The 20674-nt window shown below is 32.3% G+C and overlaps 1 protein-coding gene across 1 annotated transcript in view; it reads left to right on the forward strand.

Moving 5' to 3' along the window:
* The first annotated feature begins 1027 nt into the window (after positions 1–1027).
* LOC143624500 (uncharacterized) overlaps positions 1028–20674 on the forward strand; it is a 57134-nt gene continuing 37487 nt past the window's right edge. Inside the window, exon 1 of the mRNA XM_077095132.1 lies at positions 1028–1190. The gene's annotated coding sequence lies outside the window, so the exon portion shown is untranslated. The remainder of the gene's footprint in view (positions 1191–20674) is intronic.

Genomic DNA, 20674 nt, shown 5'->3' on the forward strand with positions numbered 1-20674 from the left:
AAACCCAGATGGTGGTTTCCGCGGCGGCACATGCACGGCTGCGGAGTAAGAATCCGCGGGCGCGTGTACATGGCGGCGGAAGTCTGGTAATTTCTGGATCTGCAATTTTAGAGTCAGATCTGCAACTTTAAACCTAAAATCCAGGTCTGTAATCTAGATCTAGATCTGTAAATCAGATCTAGATAGATCTGAAGCTCGGAGCAGATTTAAAACCATCACAGATCCGGAGACCTGATCATTCGAATCAGGCCGTTTCTTTTTGCACAGATCTGGAAGCCTCTTTTAGATCTATGGATCTTTTTGAGCTTTTTCAGAACAAGCCTTTCAGCCTTTTTCTGTAAACTTCCAGATCTGGGTTTTTCCTGAGAGAGATCTGACAACCGAGATGAAGATCGAATGGTAGTTCGTTGCCGTCCCACGGATGGCGCCAATGTCGAAGCACGAAATGAATCTGACCTGATCCATGACGATGTTTCCACGGATTTTCGAGATGAACGAACCACGTCTTGGTCTTCTTCTCCGGCTGCTTGAGACCTGCAATGGTTTTTCGAGGGTGTGGAGGTGACTGCTAAGAAATACTGAGGATCTCTTGTTTACAGACACAAAAAAGTGGTGGTGGCTCTTATTGAGCATGACCCTTTAATAAGGAGGTGGAGACCTCCTTATATAGAGAGTCTCATGGCCACCATCATGGTACCCTAATGGGCCTAACCCAGTTAGGGTTACCTCCACAAAACCCCCTCAGCCCAATAACATTGTATTAGTCCATATAATAAAATAAGCCAAACATAATAAATTTAGGGTCGTAAAACCGGGTTTAGTACCATACCCCTACAGAAACGATACAATCCATTATAAATAAACAAATAAATGAATTATATATGAGACTTGTTAATAATCTTTATTATAAATAAAGTCCTTATGTTATATACCTTTGAATCTATTAATAGTTTCATTTAATTTAAATCAACATGCAATTTAACCACCACCTTGTCAAAAACAAATACATCTACAGATCTCTAAATTTTTTTCACCCATTAATTCTACAAAATAGTCCGATTATGGAGCAACATATTTGATCCTTCTCTCATTAGTTCTACATAAATTATCCGAAAATCATCTCAATTCATACAAATCCCGCTGCATTTGAAATCTACCTTGTTGTTGTTCAAGATCCGTGCTTGTTCGCGGTAAGAGAATCCATCATCTCATGGTTAGGGTTCGATGTTCTTATTTTATTGTGTTAAAGATTTGAATTAGATCGTTCATAAGAATGAATTAAATGATGAACCATATATAATTATGGGTTGGTTTTGTTTAGGATCTTGGTAATCTACCTCTATTATTCATTAGAATTTAGGGATAAGAATTGCTTATATACATATCCCTTTAGTTTTTGTCTGCAACATGAACGATATCGCATACAATTTGTCGGTGTTTATGTTTAGTTTCAAATTCAGAAAATTATATCTTCCTTTATAAATCAGTCATTTTGCCATTCATATTCCTTTAACATTTTTTATCTTTCTTTCGCCATGCCTACCTATTAACCAAAAACAAACAAGTAGACAATATTGTCGAATTCAACAATATAATACGGAATTGTTCCAAGAATTATCCGACTTCTACTTAGACCAGCTAGATAGTGAAAAATACCATAAGGATGTTAACAAAAAAAATAAAAAATAAAAAGAACCTTAGGTTACAAGTGAAGTTACGGTGCCCATAAACAATGGACGAAGAGGACATGAGTTGGATAGTGTGAAAAAATGCCGTAAGAATTCCATCAATTAGAGCTCTAGAACATACCCTCCCCCCCCCCCCCCCTCCTCCTCTTTCTCCCCTTCAAATTTAGTGATTTTTAGTTCTTTTGTTAGAACATTCACACTGAAACCTTTAATCTTATATTTTCTGTAGAATATAGAGTATGTGTTACACCCCGAAAACCATAATTTAAACAGCGAAAGACTTTGACTAAGTCATTCGGGTGGTGACAAACGCCGTTTCAGCCAATCACAATTAAGCATACATTTATAATAAAAGTTGAACTTTATTTAACCATCAGAGTCATTACACGTGTCATATCACACGATTATTATTCAAACTACAAGTTCAACATAAAGTCAACATTTTTCATTTAAACACACGCCACTATTTTCCCTAGGTCTTCGCGAAGCTTCCATACTTCATTTTAATTACCTAAAAAGCATATTATAACAGTCAACACGATGTGTTGGTGAGTTTCTCTTTATAACAAAATAGTCTCTCTCTCTCTCTCTCTCTCTCTCTCTCTATATATATATATATATATATATATATATATATATATATATATATGAATCGAAAACAACATCCATATAATGATTAAATCCGATATCAATTCGTGTATAATCGTCACTACACCCTGAATTATATCCAAAATATCCGTGTATAATGGCTTACCACCATTATAACACCAAACCGTGTGTAATGATCTACCGTCATTACATCACCAACAATAGGCATTATATTTCTTAAATAAATCGTGCTGTTGTAAACGAGCAAAGAATACAACATTACGTATGACTATCATAGTTGATAACACGATACATAGCAGACTCAAAATATACCCACTTTTAACCCAACGCGATGGAAGTGAGAGACGTCATCCCGATAGATCTACCCATATTTATGTGCCCCTTTCTAGGGTTAACCGTTATTTAGCCAACTAGACTCATCACGGGTTTGACAGAGTTTTTAAAATAAAATGATTTTACAACATCAATGAAATCCGTACGTATTAAACAAATATGGATTTACCCAAAACACAATTAATTGTCGATTTGAAAATAATTCTAGTTAAAAATCGAGGGGGGTTTCATAGAGAAACTCACGGCTTGTAGCTTTTTGTTCCAAAATCCCGTGTCCGATATTAGTAAACGTTTTGTTAATAAAAAACTTGGTTTTAGTTTTTATATAAAATCCTTTTTAGTTTATTAATCTTAATCTAGTGTCCACACAAGCACATAAGCAATTAAGTTTTTATAATGTTAACGAGTACACATAGTTCGGTTTCCCGTTAACTATTAAATAACTATGACAATTAACTAAAAAAATATATTTTAAGTTTCAGTTGCTGGAAAGTTTTAAGAAAATATTAATCTTTTTACTTTTCATAATTCTTGTCGGTTTCGTCGGTTTTGTCGATTTTATGTTTAAAATGAACTGTTTCGGTTTTTCGTTTAAAATGTAACTTATAAATCATATAAAATACTTGTTACATATATATTAATCAAGTTTTCTAAGTTAACTTGTGAAAATATATTATTTTCATTTTTTTAATATTTTCTTAAAATAGCAACTTTTTAACGCTTTCGTGTCGGTTTTTGCGACACGAACCGTTTAGGACTAAGTTTTATCATCTTGTCCTTTTCACATATATTATCTTATGTTATATATGAGTATTTTATAACTTTAGGGCCTGTTCTAAAATAGTCCCTAAGAGTTGTGTCGGTTCGTTTAAAAAGCCGATTTTTCGATCGTTAACGTTACCGACAAGTCAACTAAGTTGAACAAGTCTACACTAATCATCCTATGAACTAATCACACATATAATAAGACATAATTCACCATAAATTCAAGTTTTGATCAAATCATTTCACGAGACACGTTTAACCCAATTTTCAAGTTTCTAGTTCATATTCTAAGTTTATTAATAATGTTACTAATCAAGTTTTGTTATTTTTATATGAAAAAATATCATATTAATACAAAAATGTCCAGGTTCAAATAATCATATCATTTATGTATAAGTTCAAGTAGTTCATTAACCAACCAAATTATGAATTTCCCAATTGTTTAACTAACAAAGTTTCATGTTATTGTAACTTTTAATTTTTGATAATTCTATCTAATTCAATCTTCCCACTTTGATTAAGTACAAGTCTAAGTTTAATTCATTCAATTAGTTTAATAGGGTTTCATGCATCGTAAGTGTTCTATCCCATTTTGTTCTTTCAATTTATCATTCAACAAAGTTTCCTTATATAGTAAGTTGTTGTCCATTTTAACCAAGGTGTTAACTAATCCATGCTTCTAATCATGCACCCTATCTTAGTTCAAAGTTGTTATTAATCACATATTGATCACATTCATCACAAGTATTCACATCAAAATCCAAATTTCAATTTTTCTTAAATTAAAGTTTCCTTAATTAGCAACTTTAACAATCTTTGTTAATCATCAAATACTAAGTATTGATTCTATCGTATATCCTATCTTATTTTAAATTAGTTTATTCCATATCATTTCTTAATTCAACAATCCATCCAAATTCCCTAATTAATCCAAAACCCAAAAATCCCCAAATTTACAATTATGAACATATCCTTGTTTTGTTCATTTCTAACAACAATTTTCCATTAAACCAAGTCATTTCTACCAAGCTAATAATCAATAATAAATTAACATTTCTTTCCAACAACAAACCCTAACATCAATTTCTTTCAAGTTCATCTCAAATATTCAAGTGATTAACAACACCTAATATCAAACATAACGACCAATGTATGATCTTTAAGATGAATGTATGCATGTGTAAGTGGGTTTAATCCTTCCACCAACACATACATACATACCTACGGTTTATACATACACACCTACCACATCCATAATTTCAAACTTTCAAGCTCAATCTTAACTCAAGAACACCTAATTTAACATAGTTAACCCAAGAAATCATCTCATAAACAAAACTTACTTGTGTTCTTAAAGATCTAAAGATAAGATTGAGAGTGTAGTGGGCGTGAATGTGATGATCTTCCTCCTAGTTGATCATTTTCATGACTCTTGATTATGATTTGATTGTAAGTGTGTGTTTGTAATTTAGTGGTGTGTAAAATGTGTGTGTGTGTGTGTTGTGAGTTTTATAGAGAGAAAGAAAGATGAGTAGGGTGATGAGTAATGATTAGGGGTGAAAGGTGTGTGGATGTGAATGGTACAACACACCGTGTTTCTAGAAGATGTAATGATTGGAAGGGTGATGTCTAAGGTAGGTTGAAAGATGAGTGGTGGTGGTTACAACACATGAGATTCTAGAAGCTTTCAATCATTTGATGGGTGTATTATCAACAAATGAAGCCTTCTAAGTGTCATGGTAATGATTATGGCAATCATTACATGTGACATGTGTGGTGGGTTGGCCATTGTTTCTGAGAAAACTAGTGGTGGACGGTTTTGGGTTGGGTTGGTTAATGGGTATTTAAACAATAATCTTAAGTTTCCGTTTTAACGTCTAAAAAATTTTAGCTAATCAAACGATACCCGTTTTTAATAATTTTTTTCAGACTTTGAACGAAATTGGATTCTGGATAATACAAGCCTAAGAAACTAATTTTTGGAAATAGTTGACGTTGGATCCTTACTGGGTCGTCCACCGACACTCGGTTACTTATTTTGCAATTTTTGCGATTCAGGCTTTCTAATATTAAGTTTATACATTGTTTCGACTACTTAAATATGTATTTTAATTTTTCAAGATCATTTAGCCCCTTTAAGGATTTATTTACTTTTTAACTCGTTACCCGAGGTTATTCCATGTCAGGTTCGTTACGTGGCGATATTTTCTTTTTTTGTTGACTTTGAAACGTCTAGATCACTAATAAAGAATATTTTTCTCATAATGATGAGTTTTATTGCTAATCGAGATTATATTAGTCGCGGTTTAGGCTAATTTTTAGCCGGGCGTCACATTCTCCCCTCCTTTAAGAATTTTTGTCTCGAAAATTTTGGAGGTAGTACTCGAGTCTGATCTTACCAGAGATAGATGAAGTTATAATGTTTTCATTTGTTGTAGATATTTTCAAGTGAACTCAGGACCAAGTCTTGTATTCCACTTGACTTTGACTAACTTGATTAAATTTCGCCTAAGCTTATGAATGTTATTATTCATAACTTATGCAGGTTCTTCTATGAATCGAATCATGATGTCCACATGGACTCTTGTTGATAGGAATGACTAGATATTTCCTTAAATTTAATACATGGAACGTGTTACTTATTCTACTAATTTTCGGAGGTAATTCGAGCCTACACACAATTGGACCAACTCGATTGGCGATTTCGAAGGAGTCCAATATAATGAAGACTCAACTTCCCTCTAGCTTAGCTTAGTAATGTGATGGTTGAAAAATTCTATTTCCATATAAGGCTCCCAATAGAGGAATTGTAATGCTGGAAGATGATTGCTTAAAGAAAATAAGCTAAATGGTAGGCGAGTATTCATAGAATCTTGGAGAGTTAACCCGATCCTTGACATAGAAAGTTCTATGAGAGTTCAAATGCACCTGTAAATTCACAATTATGTTCCGGAACCATAATTGTCAATTTACCTTAAAAGATTACTCTAGCATTCTTTCCGTTAGGAATCAATTATTTTCTCCATCTTATCGTTTTCCTAATGGTTAGAGAATGAACTAATTGTTTTGTTATTACCTAGAGAGTGTCGTGCTTACTTAGGTGTTTGTGGGATTTTATTTATGAAATCTATGATGAATTAAGCATTTAGACTTATGCTTTCGTCTAATACTAATTCACATAAATTTTCATATCGAGGCATCTAAACTTTATCCAATCAGTTTTAGATTTCTCTTTCTTCAAGGCTTTGCCTTGTACTTTTCCAATCTGAGTTGTAAGACTTGTTTGTAACGTTAATCCCATCGTACATATATGTGAAGGCTTTTCTTTTATACTGAATCATCAGCTACAATATTCAATTTACCAGCATGGTAACAAATATCGCAATTGTAATTATTGATTCTTTCTACTTCAATGGGCTGCCCCATTTTGAATTCCATTTGATCTACAACACATAGAAAACCATTATGGTTGGTGTATACTTTGTTCTATAAAGGGGGTTTCTTCAAGTCTTAAGAGTAAAAACGTCAACTCCTAGCTTAAAAATGTGAGTTGTATAATGCTTCTTGTGCAAATTGAGTTATCATGATGCATAGCCCATCATCTTTTGTCTTTCTGCATAAGAATGCATACAAGGCCTAAACGTAAAACATCACAATCACTACAAATCTATGTGCTCCTTCTGGGAGGGGCAAGATATGTGCACTAAACCATCTTTTACTAAGTAATTGAGAAGTTTCCTCTTATCTTATTGTGTCAGGCATATTTCTTATCCTTTTGGGTTAATGTCATTATAGGTCAAGCTAATCTTAATTACACATCTCCAATAATTCTTAGTAAGGCCTAAAAATTGTCGCACGTCGTTAGGAGACCTTGGTGTTTCCCAATACTCAATTGCTTCAATCCTTACATGTATACCTTTCTTACTGATTATGTGTCCAACAAAATGAATTTCCCAAATCCATAAATCATACTTAGAGAATTTCTACCTTTAACTATTCTCAAAAAGTGTTGTTCATGAATTTTAATGGTTTGTGAATAAATATGCTTATGTAATCAAAGTAGGATTTGCATATCCTATTCATGAGATTTAGGAACATTACGACTTATTTGTCAATATGACTGGTTATGACTTACACACTTATAACGGTCTTATCGTGTTTCTAAATGTCTTTAGAAGGTCTTCTTCTATTGATATCTAGTTAGTAATTCGATATTCGGGTATAGATCAGGTCCTTGCAACTGATCAATTAAATCCTTGATTCTTGATAATGGGTATCGAATTTTAATGGTAAGTTTGTTCAGTTCCAGTTCTTGGAGTTGTTTGAATAGATTTTGTTTATCTAATGACGCCAATCTGTACGGATATCTAGATATCGGTGCGTCATCTTGTACAAGATCTAGTCTAAACTTGAAGTGTCTTGATGGAAATTATCTAGGAAAAGCTAAGGGGAAAAATTCTACATAAACTTGAATTGTAGGCATATCTCAAGGTGTAGGGTATTCTTCGTGTAATAATTCGTGTGTCTTGGTAACAATCATCAATTCGGTATCACACTAATCACCATGGATTGCTAGAGTTAACCACTGGCGAGTGGTAAACGTACCAGTCTTTTTGAACCCACGATCTTAGCATGATTTTCGGATAATTAGCCTATGCCTATATCAAGGTTGTCTAATTTAATAGGTATATAGATCATTACGGAGGTTATGGGTTTCTATCGAAAGATTACAGTCACGGATTACTATAGCGGTTTTCCATAAATAACTTAATGAATACCTTTTATCTAAGTCGATTGGTATTCTAGCAAGAGATAGCCCTAATCGTTTGGAGATCAAACTTAACCCGGATCTAGTATTAACAGGTACAAGAACATAATGGTTATTCAATGATAACTAAGTGAATTCTTAAGGGTTTTCATGGATCTTCCTCTAGCATTTTAATTTTTGAATTTGAGACAATCCTTTTTGGGTGTGTCGTTCATTTATCAAAACAATATCGGGTTTGCTTATTGCTAGCTACTAAATTCCTTGTTTAGCATTGGGTTTGCTTATCGCTATCTATCGAATTTCTTAGTTACCTAATGTTCTACTCAGTGTATACTATTGGGTTATAATAACTCTTGGAATCATCACAGATACCTTCAATCTTATTCTTCCTAGTGGATTTCAAATAATAGTTCTATTGCTAGTGTCTTCACTTGCATTACGTCTTTGTTGCTTCAATGTAGCGTTAATGTATTGCATGACATATTGAACTAATTTTTCAAAGTAGGTTGTTAACTTAGATCTTCTAATGGCAGATGTTTGTCTTAATTTGGGTGGTTTATTGTCATTTCTATTATTTTTGAATAGCAGAAATAGACAAAGGTCATTATTAATTATTGAAGGTGTGTGAATAAATATAGGAAATATTCACAACCACATAATAATCAATAAATCAACCCAAAAGATCATCGTGATAATGGAAAATTATCGTACTTGTTTAGAGTTACTAAAATAACTGCTAAATAGGTGTGAATACGTATCAGCACCAATCACAAGTTTTCAAATTTTTCCTTACCAAAATATCTAAGCTATAGGATATCTAACTAGAGTAATAAAAGGGAGTTACTAGAAGTCCAAGTATTCCATAAATAAGTTCTAAGAATTAAAACAACAACAATATTAATAACGGAGTTAAGCATCATGAGAATCTGGAGATATGTTCGCATCCTCATCCTCAATGATTTCAACAAGATCTAACGTAGGAAGATGAAATATGGTCCTAATGTTAGTGGGAACTAGGCTCTATAAATTCTCTAAAAGGAATATTAAGATTCACATAAAAGGCACTGACGCAGTGCACGATTGATGGTACAACAGAGGTCGTTGGGGGCGGTCCTTCGACCTACTGTCGATGTTGCGAATCTTGATAATAGTGTGTGAACTAAGCCTTTGTGACATGTAACATAATATGTACTAAGTAATAGATAGTAATTAATATATATATATATATATATATATATATATATATATATATATATAAAACTTTAACTTTAAACTTTACAACTTTATTTATTTATTTACCTATTATTATTACTATTTTCATTCATTTATTTATATATTTATTATTATTATTTTATTTATTTATTTATTAAAAAAACAATATAATCATTTACTTGATTATACCTTTGCTTCGTGAGGAGGGAAAACCGTGTGTTTGAATATACGAGTTATAGTTTGGAAATATTTACCCAAAATTTCTAATTCACTATAACTATTGGCTCTGATACCAACTTCTGTCATACCCCGAAAACCTTAATTTAAACAGCGGAAGACTTTGATCAAATCATTCGGGTGGTGACAGACGCCCTGTCAGCCAATCACAATTAAGTATACATTTATAATGAAAGTTGAACTTTATTTAACCATCAGAGTCATTACACGTGTCATATTACATGATTATTATTCACACTACAAGTTCAACATAAAGTCAACATTTTTCATTCAAACACACGCCACTATATTCCTGAGCTCTTCGCGAAGCTTCCATACTTCATTTTAATGACCTGAAAAGCATATTAAAATAACGGTCAACACGATGTGTTGGTGAGTTTCCCTTTATAACAAAATAGTCCATATTATATATATATATATATATATATGAATCGAAAACAACATCCATATAATGATTAAATCAAATATCAATTTGTGTGTAATCGTCACTACACCCCGAATTATATCCAAAATATCCGTGTATAATGGCTTACCACCATTATAACACCAAACCGTGTGTAATGATCTACCGTCATTACATCACCAAAACAATAGGCATTTTATTTATTAAACAAATCGTGTTGTTGTAGACGAGCAAAGAATACAACATTACGTATGAATATCATAGTTGATAACACGATACATACCAGACTCAAAATATACCCACTTTTAACCCAACGCGATGGAAGTGGGAGGCGTCACCCCGATACATCTACCCATATTTTTGTGCCTCTTTCTAGGGTAAACCTCTATTTAGCCAACTAGACTCATCCCGGGTTTGAAACGGTTGGTAAAATAAAATGCCTTTACAACATCAATGAAATCCATATGTATTAATGAACATGCTTTTCTGCAAAACACAATTAAATATCGATTTGAAAATAATTCCAGTTAAAAATCGAGGGGGTTCCATAGAAAAACTCACGGCTTGTAGCTTTTCGTTCCAAAATTCAGTGTCCTATATTAGTAAACGTTTTGTTAATAAAAACTTCGTTTTAGTTTTTATATAAAATCCTTTTAGTTTATTAATCTTAATCTAGTGTCCGCACAAACACATAAGCAATTAAGTTCATATAATGTTAACGAGTACAAATAGTTCGCTTTCCCGTTAACTATTAAATAACTAATTAGGTTAACTAAAATATATAATGTATTTTAAGTTTCAGTTGCTGGAAAGTTTTAAGAAATATTAATCTGTTATTTTTCATAATTCTTGTCGGTTTCGTCGGTTTTGTTGGTTTTATGTTTAAAATGAACCGTTTCGGTTTTTCGTTTAAAATGTAACTTATAAATCATGTAAAATACTTGTTACATATATATTAATCAAGTTTTATAAGTTAACTTGTGAAAATATATTATTTTCAATTTTGTTAATATTTTCTTAAAATAGCAACTTTTTAATGTTTTCGTGTCGATTTTCACGACACGAACCGTTTAGGACTAAGTTTTATCATCTTGTCCTTTTCCCATATATTATCTTATCTTATATATGAGTATTTTATAACTTTAAGGGCTGTTCTAAAATAGTCCCTAAGAGTTGTGTCGGTTCGTTTAAAAAGCCGATTTTTCGACCGTTAACGTTACCGACAAGTCAAATAAATTGAACAAGTCTACACTAATCATCTTATGAACTAATCACACATATAATAACACATAATTCACCATAAATTTCAGTTTTGATCAAATCATTTCACAAGACACGTTTAACCCAATATTCAAATTTCTAGTTCATATTCTAAGTTTATTAATAATGTTACTAATCAAGTTTTGTTATTTTTATATGAACAAATATCATATTAATACCTAAATGTCCAGGTTCAAATCATCATATCATTTATGTATAACTTCAAGTACTTCATTAACCAACCAAATTATGAATTTCCCAAGTGTTTAACTAACAAAGTTTCATATTATAGTAACTTTTTATTTTTGATAATTCTATCTAATTCAATCTTCCCACTTTGATTAAGTACAATTCTAAGTTTAATTCATTCAATTAGTTTAATAGGGTTTCATGCATCCTAAGTGTTCTATCCAATTTTGGTCTTTAAATTTATCATTCAACAAAGTTTCCTTATATAGTAAGTTGTTGTCCATTTTAACCAAGGTGTTAACTAATCCATGTTTCTAATCATGCACCCTATATTAGTTCAAAGTTGTTATTAATCACATATTAATCACATTCATCACAAGTATTCACATCAAAATCCAAATTTCAACTTTTCTTATATTAAAGGTTCCTTAATTAGCAACTTTAACAATCTTTGCTAATTATCAAATACCAACTATTGATTCTAGCATATATCCTATCTTATTTTCAATTAGCTTATTCCATATCATTTCTTAATTTAACAATCTGTCTAAATTCCCTAATTAATCCAAAACCCAAAAATCCCTAAATTTACAATTATGAACATATCCTTGTTTTGTACATTTATAACAACAATTTTCCATTAAACTAAGTCATTTCTACCAAGCTAATAATCAATAATCAATTAACATTTCATTCCAACAACAAACCCTAACATCAATTTCTTTCAAGTTCATCTCAAATATTCAAGAGATTAACAACACCTAATATCAAACATAACAACCAATGTATGATCTTTAAGTTGAATGTATGCATGTGTAAGTGGATTTAATCCTTCCACCAACAAATACACACATACCCATGGTTCATACATACACACCTACCACATCCATAATTTTAAACTTTCAAGCTCAATCTTAACTCAAGAACACCTAATTTAACATAGTTAACCTAAGAAATCAACTCATAAACAAAACTTACTTGTGTTCTTGAAGATCTAAAGAAAAGATTGAGAGTGTAGTGGGTGTGAGTGTTATGATCTTCCTCCTAATTGATCATTTTCATGACTCTTGATTATGATTTGATTGTAAGTGTGTGTTTGTAATTTAGTGGTGTGTAAAATGTGTTTGTGTGTTGTGGGTTTTATAGAGAGAAAGAAAGATGAGTAGGGTGATGAGTAATGATTAGGGGTGAAAGGTGTGTGGATGGGAATGGTACAACACACCATGTTTCTAGAAGATGTAATGATCGGAGGGGTGATGTGTAAGGTAGGTTGAAAGATGAGTGGTGGTGGTGGTTACAACACATGATATTCTAGAAGCTTGCAAACATTGGATGAGTGTGTTGTCAACAAATGAAGCCTTCCAAGTGTTATGGTAATAATTATGACAATCATTTCATGTGACATGTGTGGTGGGTTGGCCATTGGTTTTGAGAAAACAAGGGGTGGGATGGTTTTGGGTTGGGTTGGTTAATGGGTATTTAAACAGTAATATTAAGTTTCTGTTTTAACGTTTAACGAATTTTAGCTAATCAAACGATACCCGTTTCTATAATTTTTGTTAGAATTTGAACGAAATTGGATTCTAGATAATACAAGCCTAATAAACTATATTTTTGGAAATAGTTGACGTTGGGTCCTCACCGGGTCGTCCACCAACACTCGGTTACTTATTTTGCAATATTTGCGATTCGGGTTTTCATTATTAAGTTTATACATTGCCTCGACTACTTTAATATATTTTAATTTTTCGAGATCATTTAGCCCTTTTAAGGAGTTATTTACTTTTTGACTCGTTACCTGAGGTTATTCCACGTCAGGCTCTTTTACGTGGCGTTTTTTGCACTTTTTGTTGACTTTGAAACGTCTAGATCACTAATAAAGAAGATTTTTCTCATAATGATGAAACTTTATTACTAATTGAGATTATATTAGTCGCGGTTTAGGCTAATTTTTAGCCGGGTGTCACAGTATGGAACAAAGAAAACACCTAAAACCTTCCCCCGTTGGAATCTCTTTAAATACGAAAATTTGATAAAAGCAATTGTGGCCCTCTATTTTTAGAGAGGGATTATTCGATGATCTATATAATTTTCTAAGTGTGTAAAATTGAGAAAAAAAATAAGTGTTTGTATATAGGATAGAGCTACGAGATAAAAGAAAATTTATTTTTCGTCCCGGTTTTATAAAAACAATAAAAATTTTGAAAAAAAAATATCGGTTTAACAAAATTATACACATATGTATAATACTTATTTTTTTAATTTTATACATGTTTTTTATACACATATGCACAATTTTAGGTAAATGATAATGTACATATGTGTACATTACGTAACTAGAGATTCAATGAAATTATAAACATGTGTACAATAAGAATTTTTTTTTATGAAACCGGAATGAAATAAAAAAATTTTGGTTTTTTTACTTTTTTAAATTATTGTTTTTTTATGATTTTTTAAATATTTTTGTAGAGACTTTTTAGTGGTTCAAAATGGTTTTCAAAGTTTTCAATTTTCAAATGGTTTTCTTAGGATCCTTACTATATATATAGGGGAGAGTTATCCTAAAAATAAGTAGTTTCCTATATATACTAGAAAATAAATCATAGCCATTAGATCATGTTAATCAATGGTTGAGATATAAAATTACCAAAAACCAAAATAGTTTCTTATAATTACTCTTTCACCATTATAACAGACATAGTTTCTAGAATTGTTCTTTCACCATAATTTGTAACGCCACATGTCAAAAATCTGTTGGTTTTTACCATTCCTAGGAAACCCTTAATTTTTATTTGAACCCTTATATATATAGTAACTGCACCGTATATATATATATATATATATACGGTGCAGTTACTGTACGCTAATGCCTTAACATATGATAGGTACGCGAGACGCTCAAAGGCAAAAACAAAGGCAAAACCCAAAAAACGCTTAGAAAACGCTCACAAAAAACTAATACGCTCAGAAAACACTCAAAACGGTTTTCGTGAAAAAGGTGAAAAATTGATCGATTAACCATCCAAAACTGTTTTTTCGGTGTACCAATGATTAATTGAGTATGTATTGACGATTCCAAGATGTTTGGATGTGATTTCATGGATCGAATTCGTAAAAAAATGGATTAAAGTACGTATTGTACGTTAAGACATTATTGTATCGGATCTTTTCCCTATATATATATAATAGCTTTTAGTCCACGTGTCACACGGTTTTATTTAAGTTTTTGTATTTAATCGGTTTGCAATTCCTTTTTCATGGTTCACCGAACATTCGGATCTTTGTATGGAAAAAAATAGCTATCTATCTATTTTAAAAACTATAAAACTTAATAGTTATATGTATTAAACGAACTTATATGGAAGAACAATATACAAACATAAACGTACAAACATATATGAACGAACAAAATGAACACAGTTACATTAATTTTTAATCAAATGAACTAGAAATTTAGTTAATATTTGCTCGTTTATTAAATAAACATAAACGAACTTTTCGCTGAAAGGTTCACCAAACGCTCTATTCTTTTACCGGCCATTAGTTCAAAATCAGAATAAAAAATAGTTTCTAAAAACTCATCGTGTTCGTTCATTTAATTAAAACAAAATAATTTATTCGTTCATTTATCAAATTAGTATTGATAGTATTGGTAAATTCGAGTTGAAACAGTTTAGGTCCGGACACAATCATGTTATCAATAAAGGTTTGATCAGGACATGAACTTTTAAAGTGGAGGCCGAGATAATATCTGGAGTTAACTATTAATCTGAATGTTATATGGACTGGTATAGCCTCCTGACATTCAAACAACTTATGAAAAAAATCTAATGAATTCCTAACATAAGCATATAATTAAAATTTACAAGCCAAAAACACCAATAAATTATATACCGAATAATCATACATTAAGTAGTAAGCCGACAGTTAATGCGATTCTTCAACCGTACAAAATTAACTAGGTAGCAGTCAAGTAAACGGCGAATGATGAAAGGAATTCAAGAACACGTATGAAAAGAAAAGTAGGTACCCAGAAAAAAACCATAGCTTAAACACTAAGCTGACATTCGAATCAACTCTTCAGCCCATAGTTGATTGTTCTCAAAGCATGTACAATTATGATAGTTAATATTTGTTGTGGATCAAGTAATCAACCAACGGATCTGAAAAAAACTAGAATTGAAAAAATTTACTATAACTTTATGGAACCCAAATCCAAATACCATCAAGAACTTGATTGTAACTTAAAAAAGTGTACAAATAATTAAAATTACTGCAAAATACTCACAAAAGCAAGCTGGAACCTGCTTCAAGGTCCTAACATCTAAATAAGCGTGAATGTGATATTAACACCAACTACAACAAAATAATATTCTCAGATGAACCTATCACCTTCCTGCTTTCTAAAAAGATATGGAGATGATTTCTGCATCAAAACTAAAAATTAACACCAAATAAATATATCAAAATCCATTACGTGTACTAAACTACAATAAGTTCTCATGTGTTATAACCCACCACCACTGTTATGATAGACCTCCATGTCATCAAAACATAAATAATCAATGCTAAATCTAAAAAAACAAAACAAAACATGAAATTTTTGCTGAAAATCAATAGACGGGTCTTTTTCCTACCAATCTATTTCTTTCCACTACTCATTAATTAGACCCGTTAAATCTTCTTCATGAAATGCAACTTTCCAGATTGTCCTCAATGATAAACAATAAAGAATCCAATTGACCCGTTAGTCGAATCGACCAACCCGTTTTAGAAGTATTATCAAATCATACCACTAAGCAATGCCTAATTTTTTTGCAGCCTCATTAAACAATCCTCCTGTTATGTTTAAACCCAAATAAAACAACCTACTTTATGTTAAATTTTATAGAGTTAATGTACAATGTGTACATATGATATTATTTTATCTAGAAGTTGACATGTGTAGAGTCAAATCAAATGAGTGGCGAGAATCATCTTCTCAACTATGAGCACAAACACATGAAAGGCCTCTACCAAGCCATGTAGTTGAACCTGCTACAACCTAGGCTGTAATTAAAAAAAATATATATTTTATGTACAATCAAAAGAAACATTATGTACAACCAAAGAAGTATTATGTACACAAAGAAATATTCTATACAAATCTAATTTTAAACTGATTTCTTAGGGCTTTTGGTTGGAAGGGGAATACAAGTTGATTGATGTAAAACTTAGCTCGAAATGAGGCTCCACACAGCTTAATTAGTACTTCAAATCGGGTATTTGAACTTTCAGTTAACAAAATATTGGAAGGATGATGAGACACCATTAGTTCCATGAACTTTATAAATGTACCTCTAGTATCTGGTTTAATCATCTGTCAACAGATATAAAAATATTTAACAAGTCAATGCAGTCAAATGCAATAATAATCATAAATGGTAACAAAAATGCATTCACCTTGTTATCTAGAATGATATCAAAGACAACATATGTAGCCTCTTCAACATCATATACAGCCTCTGCAATCTACCTCACAAATAAAAAAGGTTAATAACTCTTACAAAATGTAACTTCAAATTGTAAATGTTTCTTTAGCAAACTTGTCCAGGGTCTGAGACGTTTGAATGAAGGTGATCATCTTCAAATTTCTCATCTTCAAATTTCTTGTCTTCAAGGTTATATGAGCTATATAATAAACAAATACAAAATCAAGCAGATGCATCAATGAATAACCTTTTATTCTCATTTTAATATAATATATTTATCTCAAACAATCATACATTCCTAATTGTTTGTTAATCAATTTAAGCAAACGCATAGGGGTTCTTCCATCATCAATAGGACGAATGTCACTTTTTTCATCTTTTCTATCCCATCCACCACTAACGAACTTAAAAGGTGGACCCCAATATAGTGTCGCGTAGAAACTAACAGAGAACTGATCACAGAGTTTAGTATTTACCTGGGCTGCCAAACATGATTAAACGATGAATTGGTTGCTAACCCATAAAACAATAAGAATGTCACATCCAAAAGAAAGGATGAAAAAATAGTAATGTTACCTTATTCGCACAATCTACTTGTGTCATAAATATAGTACCCGTATGAACAACACTGGCTCCATTAAAAAGCCTAGCAACCTTTTTATACTGGGGCTGCAAAAATAAAGGTGAAAAGATAAGCGGATCAATAAATATATGTTGCCCTTGTGAATGAAAAATACAAGTACCTTATAATTTCTACATGTTGGACACCTACAAAGTGTAATAATAATTAAAATTAGAGTTATACATATGGATATTTGAGAACCCAAAATGAGCTGAATTGTATTGTATCCACAGATCCAAAAATTAGAAGCTTCTAGCCATATAAAGTAAGATGCATTTCCTTTTAAGGTGTAGACAATCTACAGATCTCTGCAACTGTATGGTCCTTCATCTTTGTTCTTGAATCCCATACACATGCAATCGAGTTAAGGTGTCCATAAAGCCATAAAAATCCATCTGTAAGCGAAACAAAAATTGACGATTTGGTTTAATGTTTCTGTAGAAACCGAATTTACGGTTCGGTTTTAGTTTTGCATGTAATAGAAACCGAAAAAACCAAACCGAATAAACACATTTTCACTTTTTATTATGAAGTAATTTATAAGAATTTAATAAAACTATAACTCCCCAAGTGTTTAATAATTAATTAGTTATTAATTAACAAAATAATTTAAACCCCATACTTTCAAGCTCAACTAACAACCAAAAAACCTGAACAGTTTTAAAAAGCTCAAAAACCAAAGTTTCGGTTTTTGGTTCGGTATAACCTAAAACCGATCCAAACCGAACTTTAACATTTTTTAAAAATATTTAACAACTCAAAAACCAAAGTTTCAGTATTAGCCTAAAACCAAACCACATGCCTGACAAGTCACCGGCCTACTTTGATATCTAAGTTTCATATACCTTTGAAAACTTGCAAGTTACACATACTGCACATTTCCTAAAACGATCTCCGCTTAAGACAGTTTAAACCCAAATTTATAAAACCAGGAACATAAGTTGAATGTCAACCCTTTATTTTCAATATTATAAATTGCAAGTATTCACAATAAACTTTTATTTTCATTTCAAACCAAGTGAACTCAGAGTCTGACGTGAGGTCGAAGACTCACTCAAAAATAAACCGATTACAACTAATTAGATAGCAGTAAGCGGGTGCCAAACACAAGGAGTTTGTGAAAAATGTGTTACTAGATAGCTTTGTAATCTGACTATATTAAATTAAACTAAATTGCAAGTAAATTCAAAGATTTGTTTGTTTTTGTTGCTTAACGAAAAGAACTGAAAACAATTTCACGAGTTTTACTGATTCAATAAAAAGAATGCTTACTCCTGATTTCAGGTTTCCAAGATTGATAATGTTAACTTTTACTTTTGGGATGAACTACATAGACATTGTTCGTGAGTATGTGTTTGATTGTTATAAAAGAGGACTAAGTACTTGGGTTGTAAAAACGCAAGGTTGTCACTCGATAATCAGTTTTATATAGCCAACCCTAATTCCCTTCCAATAAATCTCGATTGCCTATGGCATCAAGAACTGATAGTCAAGAACACGAATTACACTATACTAACAATTACTAATCAAACTCACAATAACCATAGCAACATAATCAAAAGATCAAGTAACTCTCCCACATATAGCATAAACAATTAACAAACATTCAATAGAAAACCTTACAATTCGGGAGAGAACACAAAAGAAATTAGCCGAGCATGATTCGGTTCATCATCCCTTTGATTATAGTAATCATATCAAACACAAGTATTCAATGGTTACACAACTCACAGTTGATGTTATTGAACCCCCAAGATCGCCCATAGTCGTTCGCCAATAATAGATATGTGAAATGACAATTAAAAACGGATTAAAAACAAAGAAAAACGGATGTTACAGCTCCCGGACCCACCGTGGGCCACAATGGCTTCCACGGTGCCCCAGAATACCACGGTACGGTGGAAACTGTCATTTTGTGCAATTTTGACCGTGGCCCATGGTACTCATTTTCTTGTTTTCTTCATATCTTTCTCGTTTCAACTCCGTTTTCTTCGCCGTTTTCGCTCACGTTCTCGTTATTTCATCCCCTATCTCCTCATACCTGAAATTATATGAGTAACCATCGTCAGCTAATTCCATAAAATTAATTGGTTAAGCATATGCATTTATATCTTTTAGCTCGCTTAACGGCTTCCCTACGGTTCACCCGTCAGAGCCACCGTTAGCGATGATTCGTAAACCAAGTAAATAATTGGTTGGTTCCCATTCAAGCTAATGGGTCCTAAGGTTAAATTCCATGATTCCTTCATGTTGACCTAATAGGAATCGTATCTAGTTTCTACTCTAAATGTCATTTGTTTATTTTAGGAGGGGGTCAAGTGAAATATTTCTATAAATAGGTAGTAATAGCTAATAGGGAGATACAGAGTATGTTTATGTTGAATATGGAATTGCCATGGCTCCTGCTTATGCAGTGAGATAGGGCTAGGCCCGGGAATCTATTGTAATTTGTAACCTTTACATTTCGTTAATACAATCGTTCTTCCATCTTATCCCTATTATCCGATCTTCACTCTATCTATCACAATCATCACATATATCAAACCCTAGCATTTGTCCGACCTGCCTGTGACATGTCGTTTTATTCCGTTCCATCATGAAAATCCTAATTCAAAGTTATCGATTAGATGCCCATGAGCTTCCAATAAAGCAATTACAGACTGATGTCACTGAAATCAAATCCACCTTGAAGTTATTGGAGGAGGATTGAGCTTAATCGGTGAAGTTCCGAAAGGTATTTCTCAACTGGATGAAGCAACAGGAGAAGAGAAAAGATGATGTTTCGTCGGGATTGGGGTTTTCCAGCGAGGTGTTATCTGGATCTGAATCTACATATGGTCATATTACTCCAATTTCTTGTTACACCAAAACTGAAAATCCAATCAATACTCCACTTTCCAATGTGTTTGGCGCGGTTAATATGCGATCGATCAGTTCTTATTCTAGATCTTCGTCACATGTGGCTCAGGTAACTGTCGTCATACCTATATCAGCCAAAAATTCAATTGACCATGCCAAATCGGGGCAGACAGGTGATAAGTGGGTTATATTGAATGATCTTCGGTGGGCTTTGGGCTCCGGTATAGGGGTGGGCCATTATGTGGAGCAAGTTGT

The sequence above is a fragment of the Bidens hawaiensis genome, unplaced genomic scaffold (genome assembly GCF_021521415.1).
Source record: "Bidens hawaiensis isolate Kalapana, Puna unplaced genomic scaffold, B.hawaiensis_p1.1 tig00003822_1, whole genome shotgun sequence".
NCBI lineage: Eukaryota > Viridiplantae > Streptophyta > Magnoliopsida > Asterales > Asteraceae > Bidens > Bidens hawaiensis.